Raw genomic sequence first — 16874 nt, forward strand, 5'->3', positions numbered from 1 at the left:
CAAGATATAAAGTGCAAAGGTGCAAGCACTGCCTTTGAAATTAAAGGAACATGGTTTACCTTTTCTCCACCCCACTAACTGACAGCATCTTAGAACCTCAGGATTTTGTGTGTGTGTGTGTTTTTAATTTGTGATATAAGGATAACTCTTACTTCACACAGTGCAAGTGAAGATTACAGTTGATCTTCATTCTTCATGAATTCCGTATTTATGGATTTGCCTACTTGCTAAAATATATTTGTAACCCCTCAAATCAATAATCCCTGTACTTTCATGGTCATTCACAAATGTACATGGAACAGAAAAATGTATGAGGCCCCACCTGCACATTCCCAGCTAAGGTTAAACAACGCAACACTCTGACTTCTCAAGTCAGCTCTCATACTATAAACAAGTGTCCTTTCACCATCTATTTGGTGCCATATTTTTCATATTTTTATACTCCTTGTTGGTGTTTTGCTATGTTAAAAGGCCTCCCTTCCTAGTGCTGAAGTTATGTCTAGTGTTCCCCAGTCCAAGAAGGCTGTGAGGTGGCTTCCAGAGAATATCCGTGTGTCAGATAAGCTTCACTTAGGCACAAATTATAGTGCTATTGGCCATTAATTCAATGTTAATAAATTAACAGTAATATATTAGACAGATATATGCATAAAACAAGGTTATGTGTTAATTGATTGATGAAAATGCTGTGAACAGAGGCTCACAGGAACCTAACGTCGTACTTCCCCTAAGAGCAATCATTCACTATTCAATAATTCACTCCTCTCAGCAACTTTATAGGCCATAGCTACCATGACTAATGAGAATCAACTGTATGTACAATTCATTTATGCTTTTCACGAATCCAATCATGTGTGACATATCAATGTTTTGGTCAACAATGGACTGCATATACAATTGTAGTCCTATAAGATAATGATAGAGCTGAAAAATTCCTGTTGCCTAGTGATGTTGTAGCCATAATCATATTGTAGTGCAATGCATTATTCATGTGTTTGTGGTGATGCTGGTGTAAACAAGCCTACCATGCTGCCAGTCAGATGAAAGCATAGCACACACATTTATGTACAGTACATAATACTTCATAATAAACAACTATGTTACTGGTTTATGTATTTACTAAACTACACTTTTTACCATCATTTTAGGGTGTACTCCTTCTACTTGTTATCACAGGAGATGACAGCTCCATGCCTGGCCTATGGTATTTTTTTTTTACTTTGTAAACTTTTTAATGTTCTAAAACATTTTGACTCTTTTGTAATAATAGTTTAAAACACAAACACATTTTACAGCTGTACAAAAATATTTTCCTTCTTTATATCCTTATTTTGTATGCTTTTTTTCTATTTAAAAAATTATTTAGTTTTTTTTACTTTTTAATTTTTTTTTTTTTTTTACTTTTTAATCTTTTTTGTTAAAATCTACAACATAAACACACTCATTAGCCTACGCCTACACAGGGTCAGGATCATCAATATCACTGTCTTTCACCACCACATCTTGTCTCAGGGGAAGGTCTTCAGGGCAATAACACACATGGAGCTGTCATCTCCTTAACCTTGTACTCTAGCATAAATGCTAGAGTTTTTGTAGGTTCATGCAGAGGCGTGCAATTCCTTAGTCAAAGGATATGCACTTCTACAACTTATTAGACAACACCAAGTAGTTCTGCAAAATTGTTACACGAATTTACATTCCCACTAACAGATTTTTTTAACTTTTATTTTAAGTTCAGTGGTATATGTGGAGGTTTGTTACATAGGTAACCGTGTGTCATGGGGTTTATTGTACAGATTATTTATCACTCATGCATTAAGCCTAGTACCCGTTAGTTATTTTTCCTGATCTCTCTCTCCTCCTACCCTCCACCCTCCAAGAGGCCCCAGTGTGTGTGGTTCCCCTCTATGTCTCCATATGTTATCATCATTTAGCTCCCACTTATAAGTGAGAACATGCAGTATTCTGTTTTCTGTTCCTATGTTAGTTTGCTAAGGATAATGGCTTCTAGTTCCATCCATGTCCCTGCAAAGGACATAATCACATGATCTCATTCTTTTTTATGGCTGTATAGTATTCCATAGTGTATATGTACCATATTTTCTTTATCTAGTCTATCGTTGATGGATATTTAGGTTGATTCCCTGTCTTTGCTATTGTGAATAATGCTACAATGAACATTTTCTTGCATGTGTCTTTATAATAGAATAACTTATATTCCTTTGGGTATATATCTAGTAATGGGATTGCTGGGTCAAATGGTATGCCTGTCTTTAGGTTTCTGAGGAGTTGCCACACTGTCTTCCACAATAGTTAAAGTAATTTACACTTCCACCAACAGTTTAAAAGCATTCCTTTTTCTCCACAACCTCACTAGCATTTGTTATTTTTTCACTTTTTAATAATCGCCATTCTGACTGGTGTGAGATGGCATCTCAATGTGGTTTTGATTTGCTTCTCTAATGATCAGTGATATTGAGCTTTACATCTTTTAAAATATAAACATGATCATGTCACACCTCTGCTCAGAATTCTCCAGTGGCTTCCTATCATACTCAGAGTAAAGGCCAAATCTCTTACCATGACCTATAAGGTTCTGTGTGATCCATCCCCTCACAATCTCTGCTGTCATCTTTTATTACTGCCTCCTTTATTTATCCTGCTGCAGCTGCACTGGCCTCATTGCTGTTCCTATAGTACAGCCAGTATGCAATCACCTCAGTCTTTGCTCTTCCTGTTTTCTCTGCCTAGATGCTCTACCCTCAGCTGTCTGCCTGGCTTGTTTCCTCTCTTCATTCGGGTGTCTGCTCAAATGTTACCTCCTCCAAAAAGCCTTCCCTGGCTGGCCTAGGATAGTCCTCCCTTCAGTCTCTCTAATACTTACATTGCTTTATTTTTCTTCATGGGTCTTACACTATGACATGTTATTGTTTCCTCTTCTCTATTTGTTATTTGACTAATTGCCTTCTCTAGAATATAAACCGCATGAAGGTGGGATTTTGTTGTATTCAGTGCAGTATCTCCAACATATTGAACAATGCCAGAGACAAAGTAAGCACATACTAAATATTTGCTGATTAGAAGAAACATTTGAAACATATAAGACAGGCAAAAGGTTAATACTGTATCTCTAATAGAAAGAGTTGTTCCAATAAATAAGAACACTATTTCTTTTGCTGTTGTTTTGAGACAGGGTCTCGCTCTGTTGCCCAGGCTGGTGTGAAGTGGCATGGTTACTGTTCACTGCAGCCTCCACCTGCCAGACTCAAGTGATCCTCCCACCTCAACCTCTTGAGTAGCTGGGACTACAGATATGCACCACCACACTAAGGTAATTTTTAATTTTTTTTGAGATGTGGGGTCTCACTGTGTTGTCCAGGCTGGTCTCAAACTCCTGATCTCAAGCAATCCTCCTATCTCAGCCTCCCAAAGTGCTGGGACTACAGGTGTGAGCCACCTAATTTGGCCAAGAATATTATTTCATTCCCATAGAAAAAATTGGCACACCTGATGCCCAGATCTTGGCTTTTTAATGTCACTCTCCAGTAAAAAGAACCAGAGTTGCTTGGAGAAATGGCTGACTCCAGGGCTGGGGCACACAAAAAAAATAGATAAGATGAACCTGGATCATCTTGTAGCACCATAAAATAAGAAAGTCTTCAAAAAACTAAAGGAAGGAAGCATTTCAAAGGGGCATAAGCCATTCTAAAAGAATTCCCAATGGCCAAGCTAGAAGAATTTGACCAACTACGTTATTGACATGATATTAGATATAATCCAAAGTATACAATAAACATGATTCCATACTGATGTAAATAATGGTTGAATATAAAAATAAATGGCAGGAAAGAGACAAATCTGTGCAGAAAATTTTCAAATAATATACATATATAGATACTCTCCCTGTTAATGAGTTGAATTGTGTCTGCTGAAAATTCATATGTTGAAGCTGTAACCCCCAGTACTTCAAAATGTAACTGTATTTGGAGATAGTACCTTTAAAGGGGTATTTAAATTAAAATTGAGTTGTTAAGATGGGTCCTAATCCAATCTGACCAGTGTTCTTATAAGCACTGACAGAAAATGACACCAGACAGGTACACACCAGAGGGAGAGGCCTCAGATGAAACCAACCCTGCTGACACTTTGATCTCAGACTTCCAGCCTCCAGAACTGCAGGAAAATAAATTCTTGTTGCTTAAGTATCCTAGTCTGTGATATTTTGTTATGGCAGCCTTCACAAACTAATACATTTCTCTTTGCAGAGGTGGAGCTTAAACCCCCAGACTCCCATCCTGAGTGTGGGCTGAACTTAGTGACTTGCTTTCAAAGAATAATTCCAAAGAATAAAGTATAGAAAGTGAAAAATAATGGCTTTACACTGGAAAAAACTGGCAACCACTACCAAAACAAAGTGACCAAGTTTAATTCCACCAGTGACAAGTCATGTTGACAGCATGTGACTGCTGATATGATGTGATAGAAGGGGCATTTCACCTCTGTGGTATTTTTCCCAAATACTCATAATCCCAGTCAAATCATGAGAAAACATTAGACAAACTTAAATTGAGCGATATTCTATACAATATCTGACCAGTACTCTTCAAAACTGTCACCATCACGAAAAGCAAAGAAAGACTGAAAAACTGTCACACACCACAGGAAACTAAAGAATTGTAAAATTAAATGCAATATGGTACCCTGGATCAGACCCTGGCACACAAAAAAGTACATTTGTGAAAATACTAGTAAAATCTGAATAAAGTGAGGAGTTTAGTTAACAGTAATACACCAATGTTGGCTTTTTAGTGATGACAGATGTACCATGGCAACATAAGATGTTACAGGGGATATAAAGAAACTTTGTGTATTATCTTTGCAACTTTTCTGTAAATCTGAAACTTCAAAAATTAAAAGATTTTTTTAAGAAATGGGCAAAGAGCATGAATAGGCAGTTCACTAAAGCAATGCATGTAGTCATAAATCCATGGAAATTGTGTACGAAGACATGAGTAATCAAAAAAATAAATTATGAGTTATTTTTATTCGTCCATGTGACAATGATTTTCAAAAGTGATAATATCCAATGTTTTTAAAAAGATGTGTGAAAATATGTAATTTGCCAATGTTATCTAATGCCTTTATCAAGTACGTATCTCAATACATTTCCCAAGAATATAATCAAGCCAGTACTCAATATAACGAACTTTTATTGAACCCTTACTATGTTCCCAGCACTGTGAAAAACAGTACGCATGCATTGGATCATATAATTTTATGATAATTCTATGAGGTAGATACTGTTATTATCATCTCTATTTTAATTATAATTTTTATAGTGCCTAGAATATATTATTACATAATGATGTCCTCCAGTGAAACATGCCTCCTTGTATCTATGTCCTTGCTTAGTTCCCTCCTACACTGACTCTAGGTTTTCCCATGTCACTTGTTTTGGTCAATGGGATGCATGCAAATGTCACAAATGAGGATTTCCTCTTCTCTTTCTACTTTTGAAATCTTGCCACCATGTTAAGAAGCCCTAGCTTGCCTACTGAAGACTCATGGTCAGTCAACAACCAGCACCAAGCACCAGACATGTCAGGGAGGCCAACTCAGACAACTCAGCTACTGTTGCATGCTCAGATGATTGCAGCCCCATGAGTGATCCCAGGTGAGAGAAGCAGAAGAATCACCAAGCTGAGCCTCACCCAAAATGGTGGCTCACAGAATCATGAGCAAATAAAATGGTTTTAAACCATTAAGTTTTGTTTTACAACAGATAATAACCTTATAAGAATTTTCTTATATCTAATTTATACATGAGAAATATAAGACTTAGTTAAGTACCTTGTCTAGTAAGTGGCAGAGCCAGAATTCATAGGGACATAGCTAGTAATTTTAACAGCCAGTATTAGTATTCTGAAACTCTGAACTACCTTACTCATCATCCATCTTAGGAAAATCTAAAACTGAGAAATTACAAACAACTGAAAATTACCAACCTCAAAGGGGGATTGTTTCAGTAAATTCTAATACAAGCAAATACAAAATCTATGATACAACAGAATACCCCTAATGACAGAATAAAATACAATTATACTCCCAGCAATACATATCTGTTATGAATATGAGAAGATAATAAAAGTTCACTTTTATGGAGTGTTACTATCTGCCAGGCACTGTTCTGGGTGTTTTACATGCTTTATTTCTTTTGCTGTTCACAACTCTGTGAATAGATTATAAATCATTCCCATTTATTATTATTCCCAATTTTTCCCATTCCTCTGTATTACAAATTAGAAAGAAGAGTCCATAGTAAGTAAACAACTTTCTCAAGGTCACGTAGCTAATAATTGGCAAAGCTTAGATGCCAACCTAGGGAGTTCAACTTCCAAGACCATGTTCCTAACTGAAACATTACACTGCTTTTCCCACAATATATTTTTAGTTGAGAAAGATTAGGTTACAAAAACAATATGTGATTCCATTCTGGTTCCAGGAAAGAACATATGAATAGTTGTGTGGCATGTGCTATGTGGCCACAGAAAATACAAACAGACTTCTACACACACAAGTGTCAACAGCAGTGACTTTTGAGTGATAGAATTATGAGTGACATTTATTTTCTTCTCTATATGTTTCTGCATTTTCTGAATTTTTTGCAATGAAAATTTACTACTTTGATCGTCAAAAATATTAGGACTGTTCTAGGGGGAAAAACCTTCAACACTGCAATATTTTTTAAATGATAAAATAAATTTTAAATTTTACAGAACAAATGTTAAGTTTCACATGACCACATACACATTGAAACAACTCATTAAAATAATTAATTAGTTAAACCAATTAGTTGATCTCATCAAATAGGCATTATTTAAATGTTAATTCTCAGAGCTTGCTGGCATCCTAAGAGACACATATTTTCAGCTACTGCTACTGGGAACATAAGTGACACAGACTCTCTGGAATTGAATTTAGCAATATGTTTCAAGAAAGAAGTCTCACCATATGAAACAGTAGCAATAAAGTGCTCTTTATAATGTCAACTAATTTTTAAAACCCAAAGTCAGACAATAAGGGAATGGTTAAATAGAATACACAACACCCACGTAACAAAAGAATATCACCGTTAAAAATCTTGTTCTTGGAAAATATTTAATAACATGCATTTTCCCCCATGATATGTGATTTCTTATATTGTTTAGGTTTTGTTTGTTTTTTTAGAGATGAGGTCTCACTCTGTCACCAAGGCTGGAAGGCAGTGGCATCATGATCACGACCCATTGCAGCCTCAACCTCCCAGGCTCAAGCACGTCTCCCACCTCAGCCTCTCAAGAAGCTGAGATCACAGGTGCGTGCCACCATGCCTAATTTAAAAAAAAAAAAAAAAATTTGTAGAGACAAGGGCTCACTATGTTGCCTAGGCTGGTCTCAAATTCCTGGGTTCGAGCAATCCTCCTGCCTCAGCCTCTCAAAATGCTGGGATTACAGGCATAAGCCACAGCACCTTGTTTGATTGTTCATATTGTTTAAAGAGCAGAATATAATATGGTTAAAACCAATCTAATTCATATGTAAGTAAATACGTATATACGTACATGTAAATGTGCCCTCATTTTTTAAAAAACCCTGAAATTAAATACATGAAAATCTAAACTATTATCGCTGAGCAGTGGCATTTCAGATAACTTCAATTTTCTGCTGAATATTTTCAAGCACCTGGGACAATTCCCACTGAAATCAGTTGATACTAAGAGGCATCAAGGGTTAGCAGGAGTTCAAGGTCAGGATCTCTGGACCAATTCTTGGTCTGGGCAGCTACTGTGCATTTGCATCATAGCACACTGAAGGCCAACGTAGATACAGCTGCCGAGGGAAGTTCTGCTAAGTATGATTAGAACCACAGTAGAGTTGAAGGACTTGTACCCCTAAAATTCTCTAGAAGAGGGTCTCATGAAGGTGTAGATACTTCAGGGAAGTCAGATACACACTGAGTCCCCAGTCAGAGCACATGAAAGTCTTTTTCAGCTTCTTTGGCATGTAGATTCTTTTGGAATTGGACCTATTAAAGAACGTCAACCACAGTGTCTGCAACCAACATGTGTTTGTATAAAACATCTGGGGCCAGATCTCCCCAAAATCATAACACCACACCTTGGATGTGGCTTCAGTAATCAAAATCTTATATTCCAGATACTTCTAATCTGCCAAGGCCATCTCCTGAAAAAAGCATAGAAAACCTCAGTTGCTTTCTGAGAGAGTTAGAGCTACATCTGAGGTAAGTATTGTTATCACCTCTATACAAATATGTGAACCGGCCAGGACTTAAATCCATCAGACCAAAAAACCCAGCCTAAATTTTAAATTGTAATCTGTGACCTCTGAATGTGAAGAATTCTGCCTTCTCCCTCTCTACTCCCTGTTGAGAATATGAAGGAAAACATTGTACTAATATTTGTATATAATGTATGCTTAACTAAGTATCAGAATGGATGGACCTTGGACCTTAGATCTGATAGCAATTCCTAAGTTTGATTGAAACTGAGTAAATCCTTTTTTTTTTTTTTTCAAGACAGGGTCCCTGTCACCCAGGCTGGAGCACAGTGATGCAATCATAGCTCACTGTAACCTCAAATTCCTGAGCTCACAGAATCCTCCTGTCTAGGTCTCCCAAGTGTCTGCGACTACAGGTGTGTGCCACCATGCCCAGCTAATTTTTTTTTTTTTTTTGGTAGAGATGGAGTCTGGTGATGTGGCCCAGGCTGATCTCAAACTCCTGGGCTCAAGCAATCCTTCTGCCTCAGGCTCCCAAAGAGCTGAGATTACAAGAATGAGCCACTGCACTTGGCCTAAATCCATATTTTTGGTGCAAACTCTTATTTTTAAATGTATAGCCCCACTTTGTTACCACAAAGTACCCTGTATAAAGTGTAGCAACATAATATGAACTAGAAGTAGTTCAAAAAGAAAAGTGGACCAGGCACAGTGGCTCATGCCAGTAATCCCAGCACACTGGGAGGCTAAGGCAGGAGGATTACTGAAGGCCAAGAATTCAAGACATGCCTGGGCAACATAGTGGGACCCCATCTCTACCAAACAAATATAAAAAAATTCACTAGGCACGGTGGTGCGCACCTGTAGTCCTAGCTACTTGGAAGGCTGATACGGGATTGCTTAAGTCAGAGAGTTCAAGGTTATCATGAGCTATGATGGAGTCACTGTACTCCAGCCTGGGTGACAGAGGAAGACCTGAAAAGAAAGAAAGAAAGAAAGAAAGAAAGAAAGAAAGAAAGAAAGAAAGAAAGAAAGAAAGAAAGAAAGAAAGAAGGAAGGAAGGAAGGAAGGAAGGAAGGAAGGAAGGAAGGAAGGAAGGAAGGAAGGAAGGAAGGAAGGAAGAAAGGAAGGAAGGAAGGAGGGAAAGAAGGGAGACAGGGAGGAAGGAAGGAAGGAAGAAAGAGACAGGGAGGAAGGAAGGAAGAAAGGAAGGGAGACAGGGATAAAGGAAGGAAGGAAGAAAGAGACAGGGAGAAAGGAAGGAAGGAAGGAAGGGGAAGTGAACACAGTGATAGAGACACAAAAAAGGTGCTAGGATAGAGGCTAACACAAAATCACATACCATGACATCCTTCTGTGCACTTTCTATTCATTATTTTACCAATTTCTATAGCATTTTAGAGTTGTTTCAATAAAACTGCAAGTGAATATAATCTACTGCCTATTATGTGGTTATGCCCTAAAAAGCTAGGATGACTTCGCTATAAGTTGCTTTATGTGACACCCACCATAGTGTCAGAAAAATTTAGAAGTTCAGAATTGATTTTAGAAACTAACGAATGTGTCTGTAGATTGTGGACTAGTAAACCACCTCCAGTCTCTGTTATACACTGCAATGTTCACTCCCCAAAATAATGACAGAACAGTATCAGGTATGTGGGAGTCACAAATATATATATAATATTAAACATTGATTATATTTAATGTTATCAATAAGTTAGAATTGATTTGATAATAAATAGAAAATCAATGAAGATGTTCATGTGTACCTTGGAAAATTATTTTATCAATGAACCACATCATATATATCACACAGCACAACTGGCTACTTATTCAGGAGCAGTGATTTTTCACTTTAAGAAATCCCTAAGATTCAAACATTCTGCCCTATTTTTTTTAACAAGAAAAAAATATCACAAGTTTGTGAAGAGATGCAACATTTTGAAAAACCAAAAGCATGCATAGAGAGATTCTAATACTTGCCCTAAAAAGGTCATGCCAGGACCAGGATGGTAGCCCTTTGCCCATACACGGGGGCTACACAGAAGAAGCCATGCAAGCAATTCAGAAAAAATCCTCACTGCTTTTCCCCACCTCTGTGTGTCAACTAAGAGTCTTTGTATGGATAGTTCATATCAGTAATTCTCAGACTTTAATGAGCACGTAAACCAAGGATCTTGTTAAAATGCAAATTCTGATTCAATAGATCTAGAGTAGGACCTGAGATTCTACATGTGTAAGAAACTCATAGAGGAGGTTGGTGGGGCTGGTCCAAGGACCTCATTTATGAGTAGTCAAGATTTATATTTTTTAGCATTAAGTCACTGTATGAAAAGAGACTTGCTTTTACTTGTTAAAAATAAACTGGAGCAGGGCGTGGTGGCTTATGCCTGTAAACCCAGCATTTTGGGAGGCCAAGGCGAGTGGATAACCTGAGGTCAGGAGTTCAAGATCAGCCTGGCCAACAGGGTGAAACCCCGTCTCTACTAAAATTACAAAAAATTAGCGGGGCATGGTGGCACATGCCTGTAATCCCAGCTACTCGGGAGGCTGAGGCAGGAGAATCGCCTGAACCCAGGAGGCAGAGGTTGCAGTGAGCTGAGATTGCGCCACTGCCCTCCAGCCTGGGCAACAAGAGCAAAACTCCATCTTTAAATAAACAAACAAACAAATAAACACTGGAAACTGATGTTTGGAGACTCACTTGGATTTGTGCTGTGCAACATAACTTCTAGCCTTGTGTGGCTATTTAAATTTAAATGATTTAAAATCAAATAAAATTTAAAATTCAGCTGCTCAGTTACATTAGCCGCATTTTAAGAGCTCAATAGCCACACGTGGCTACCATATTAGACAGCATGGAAGAACATTTCCATTATCATAGAAAGTTCTATTGAACAGTGCTAAACTGAAGATGATTTGGTTATCAAACAGAACTTTAAAGAATATAAGGCTTATTCCACCTTGAAACAAATCAAAAAGTAAAAACTTGAACCAGCATCTATAAAATTCTAGCCATCTTTCCTCAGAAAGAAAAAAAATAAAAAAGAAGGAAAGGTCAGGACAACATGATACCCGTTAATAAAAGCAGCTTACATTCCTTCTTCCTAGCAAAGCACAGCACAGCTCAACCTCAAATGGAACGTGACATTAATGGGCTAAAAGGAAAGATGGGGAACAGAGAGCCCCTGAAGCTAAACAGACCCAGCACCGTGCTCTGCACACTTCAAGCCAAAGCCACTTCATTTCCCTTTACTCTTATCAGTCAGTCTCTTGACCTGATGTAGAAATAAATGAATACTGATGAGAAAAAAGTACAGGCAACATGGTGCACAGTTGATGTCTAATCCTATCTGGAATACTCAACTCTGACTTTTCACTACAAGCAGCAACAAACAAACAAACAAACACCAAAAAGGGATGTATTCGGGTTCTCCAAAGAAACAGAATCAATAGAATGTACATATAAAAAGAACAATATTTATTTTAAGGAATTGACTCACTTGATTGTGGGGGCTGGCAAGTCTGAGTGCGCAGGACAGGCCAGCAGGGTGGTGACCCAGGGAAGAGTTGATATTGTAGTCTTGAGTCTGAAGACAATATAGAGGTAAAATTCTTTCATTTTCAGAGGACCTCAGTCTTTTTTTTTCTCCTAAGGCCTTTAACTGATTGGATGAGGCCCACTCACATTATGGAGGATAATCTGTTTTACTCAGTCTACTGATTTGAATCTTAACCATAACTAAAAAATACTTTCACAGCAATATCTAGACTGCTGTCTCAACAAACAACTAGATGCCATACCCTAGTTAAGTGAACACATGTAATTAACCATTGCAGAAGGATAAAGGTTCCAGGTCCCTAGTATTTGGGGCCTCCCTTCCAGCTCCCCTTTCTTGCTTCTGTCCTCAAACCTCAGTAGCAACACCAGTGGAGACTAATGGTAGTGATGGCTGTAATCACAGCAAATTTAGCCATAGTGGCTGCCTGCCACCTGTCCCATTTAGAAGTTTGTTGACAGTCACACAGTCTCCATGAGCTTTCAGAATGGGATGCCTAATGTCAACACTAACATTGCTCTGGGACAAGGGGACAGTAGAGAATATTCGTCTCTCTATTTTCCCCAAACTCCCCTCTCCCAAATCCTGCCCAAGATACTGAAAACTGGAAATGCTTCTTACTGATCATGTGACCACTTAGAAAATTTGGAAACGTAAATGAGATCTTGTTAAATACCTAAGCATCTCAAAAAAAAAAAAGTGCTACTGGTGCAGGGAGGATATTCATTAAAAGAGTCCTTCTAGGCTTTTAAAACCAATTAGAATTTTCTCTGGGTTTGTTATATAGAAGGAGAAGGAAATGTGTTCACCTTCTAGAAAAGTAATAATTCTTTGAGACTCTTGCCTTTATGGTTTATGAAGGAGATATTTTCTCCAGCTTTCTTGAGGTATAATTGGCAAATAAAAATATATATATTTAATGTATGCACTGTGATTTTTTGATGCACATTGCAAAATAATTGCCACAATCAAGTTAATTAACACATCTAGCATTTCATGTAGTTACCATTTTCTGTGTGTCTTTGCGATGAGAATGCTTAGGGTCTATTTTCAGAGAACCAACTTTCAGTTAACAAAACGAATAAATCCTGGGGATCTAATGTACAGCATGGTAACTATAGTTGATAATACCGTATTGTATACTTGAAATTTTCTGAAAGATAGAAGTTTATACTCACACTAGAGAGTTCCTTCTGCCTTTAGTTATTCCTAATTAGACATTCAAAACTGATTAATATATAGCTTACAGTGGCGCCATCTGAGCAAGAAGAAATTAGGTTATTAATCCTTCCTCTGAAGTCTCCACAATGATATTAAATTTTCAGGTAGCAGATTTCTGGATTGATTTTCTTCTCTCACCACTTATTTCAAAGTCTAACTCTACACTTTATGACTCAGGCACTAATATCTTACTTGCAATCCAACTGCGGTTTTTCCTTCACCTCAACATAGTCCTTGGAGCACTTTTTAAAAGCCTTTAGTCTGAGACATAGGCCCATTTGTAATAGTATATGCCACATTCTCTGCATCTGTTCATTTCACAAGGTAAACTTGATGATCACCAGCTATTCTTAGCTCTTGACAATATAAAAAAAGATAATCAAAAGTGCAATTATTTAAATTCATAAAGGTATTGATTTCTTTTCACTCTTGATGCAGACTTCAAAAGATTCCATGGATCAAATGTCATCATAACCAGATATAACATGAAGCATAAGAATTATATATAATTGAAGTGATTTAATTTCCAATACTCAATAAAAATTCAGGAAATAAAACTAGTAAATTCATTCACATGGGCTGAAGAAAACAGAATGCAACATGCCCTTTCTACAGTTGGGCCCCTTTCTACTCTTCTGCACTCTAGATTTCTCTCCTGCCACACTCACCTACCCCATCTTGCATTCCACCTTCTCAAATTCATCTCTCCCCTTCAATTAATCTCACCCATTCCTATTTAAAGGCATACCTCGTTTTATTGTGCTTTGCATTTTTGGGCTTCACAGAGAATCCTTTTTTTTTTAACAAATTGAAGGTTTGTGGCAACCCTGTACCAAGCAAGTCCATAGGCACCATTTTTCCAACAGCACATGTTCGCTTCGTATTTCTGTGCCACATTTTGATAATTCTCACAGTATCTTTTAAATTTTTCTTTCTAAAGGCAATTTTATAACTTTATTGGATGTATTTGATGATCAGCAATTAGTTTTCATCCACATTGACTGTCTGTAGATTTTTGAAAGTGGTAACAGGTACATAAGTAACCAAAAGATAGAGCTTATTTGGTGAATCTTTATCCTCATTACGTTTTCTGGACAAGCACACACGGATATAATATGGGACATTCCTTATTCCTTTGGCCCAGACAGCTTTGTTGAGCCTGGTATCAATGTGCATATCTGGAGTTCCCATCTCCTTCATGGAAAATTTCTGAATCTCTTTGAGTGCCTGAGGGGCATGCTTCTTGAAGCCCACTCCATGGATGCACTTGTGAATGTTGATGGTATATTCTCAGGTCACCACCGCGTTGATGGCAGAATGGCACTTTTTCTTCTCACCACCTTTCTTTGCGGGAGCCATTCTGCTGGGTCCCAAATTTTTCTTACTATTATATCTGTTAGGGTGATCTGTGATCAATGATCTTTGGTGTTACTCTTTTAGTTGTTTGGGGGAACCACAAACTGTGCCCATAGAAGACAGCAAATGTAATTGATAAATAATATGTGTTCTGACTGCTCCACCCACCTGCCTGCCATTCTTTCATCTCTCTCTCTCTCCTTGGGCCTCCCTATTCCCTGAGGCACAACAACACTTAAATTAGGCCAATTAATTACCTTATAATGGCCTCTAAGTGTTTAAGTGAAAGAAGAGTCACACTTCTGTCACTTTAAATCAAAAGCAGAAATGATTGAGCTTAGTACGAAAGACCTGTCAAAGGCTGAGATAGACGGGAAGTTTAGGCCTCCTGTACCAAACAGTTGGCCAAGTTGTAAATGCAAAGGAAAAGTTCTTGAAGGAAATTAAAAGCACTACTCCAGTGAACACATGAATGAGAAGAAAACAAAACAGCCTTATTGCTGATACGGAGAAAGTTTGAGTGGTCTAGATAGAAGATCAAACCAACCATAATAGTTCCTTAAGCCAAAGCCTAAGCCAGAGCAAGACCCTAACTCTCTTCAATTCTATGAAGGCTGAGAGAGGCAAGGAAGCTGCAGAAGAAAAGTTTGAAGCTAGTAGAGGTTGGTTCTTGAGGTTAAAGGAAAGAACTCATCTGCATAACATTAAAGTACAAGGTAAAGCAGCAAATACTAATAGAAAAGCTTCAAGTACCCAGAAGCTTCAAGTACCCAGAAGATACACTAAACACAGATTTTCAATGTGGACAAAACAGCCTTCTATTGGAAGAAGGTGCCATCTAGGAATTTTATAGAGAGAAGAAGTCAATGCCTGGTTTCAAAGCTTCAAAGGACAGGCTGACCCTTTTATAGGGGAAAATGCCTCTAGTGACCTTAAGTTGAAGCCAAGTGCTCATTTACCGTTCTGAAAATCCTACGGCCCCTAAGAATTATGCTATATCTACTCTGCCTGTGCTCTATAAACAAAACAACAAATTTACAGCATGGTTTGTTAAATTTTTTTTTTTTTTTTTTTTTTGAGACAGAGTCTCGCTCTGTCGCCCAGGCTGGAGTGCAGTGGCATGATCTCAGCTCACTGCAAGCTCTGCCTCCCAGGTTCATGCCATTCTCCTGCCTCAGCTTCCTGAGTAGCTGGGACTACAGGCGCATGCTGCCACACCTGGCTTTTTTTTTTTTTAAGTAGAGATGGAGTTTCACCATGGTAGGCAGAATGGTCTCAATCTCCTGACCTCATGATCCACCAGCCTCAGCCTCCCAAAATGCTGGGATTACAGGTGTGAGCCACAGCGCCCGGCCGGTTTATTGAATATTTTAGTCCCATCATTGGAGACCTACTGCATAGAAAAAAAAAGATATCTTTCAAAATATTCTTGCTTATTAACAGTGCACCTAGTCACTCAAGAGCTCTGCTGGAGATGTACGAGAAGATCTGTGTTGTTTTCACGCCTGTTAACACAACACCCGTTCTTCAGCTTACGGATCAAGGAGTAATTTTGACTCTCAAGTCTTACTATTTAAGAAATACATTTTGTAAGGCTATAGCTGCCATAGATAGTGATTCCTCTAATGGATCTGGGCAAAGTAAATTGAAAACTATCTGGAAAGGATTCACCATTCTAAATGTCGTTAAGAACATTTGTGATTCATGGGAGGAGGTCAAAATAGCAACATTAGCAGGAGTTAGGAAAAAGTTGGATCTAATCCTCATTAACGACTTTGAGGGGTTTAAGATGTCAGTGGAGGAAGTAACAGCAAATGTGAAAATAGCAAGAGAACTAGAATTGGAAGTAGAGCCTAAAGATGTGACTGAATTGCTACAATCTCATGATAAAACTTAAACAGATGAGGAGTTACTTGCTGTGGATGACTAAAGAAAGTGCTTTCTTAAGATGGATCTACTCCTGGGGAAGATGCTCTGAACAGTGTTGAAATGACAGCCAAGGCTTTAAAACATTACAAAAGTTGATAACACAGTAACAGAGTTTGAGAGGATCTATCCCAATTTTGAAGAATTTTGAAAGAAGTTATCCTCTGGGTAAAATGCTATCAAACAGCATCTCATGCCACAGAGAAATCTTTCGTGAAGGCAAGAGTCAATCAATGCAGCAAACCTCATTTTTGTCTTATATTAAGAAAATGCCACAGCACCTGAACCACCACCCTGATCAGTCAGCAGCCGTCAACATTGAGAGAAGAGTCTCCACTGGCAAAAAGATTATGACTCACTGAAAGCTCGGATGATCCTTAGCATTTTTTTAGCAATAAAGTATTTTTTAATGAAGATATATATACTTTTTTACATATAATGCTATTGCACACAATATACTACAGTATAGCGTAAACATAACTTCTAAATGCACTGGGAAACCAAATCATTTGTGTGACTCACTTTATTGCAATA

At 37.9% G+C, this 16874-nt stretch overlaps 1 pseudogene; it reads right to left on the bottom strand.

Moving 5' to 3' along the window:
* Window positions 1–14039: 14039 nt before the first annotated feature.
* LOC101134206 (large ribosomal subunit protein eL31-like) lies at window positions 14040–14426 on the bottom strand (annotated as a pseudogene).
* Between the last annotated feature and the right edge of the window lie 2448 nt (window positions 14427–16874).

This window comes from Gorilla gorilla, chromosome 3 (assembly GCF_029281585.2).
Source record: "Gorilla gorilla gorilla isolate KB3781 chromosome 3, NHGRI_mGorGor1-v2.1_pri, whole genome shotgun sequence".
Lineage (NCBI taxonomy): Eukaryota > Metazoa > Chordata > Mammalia > Primates > Hominidae > Gorilla > Gorilla gorilla.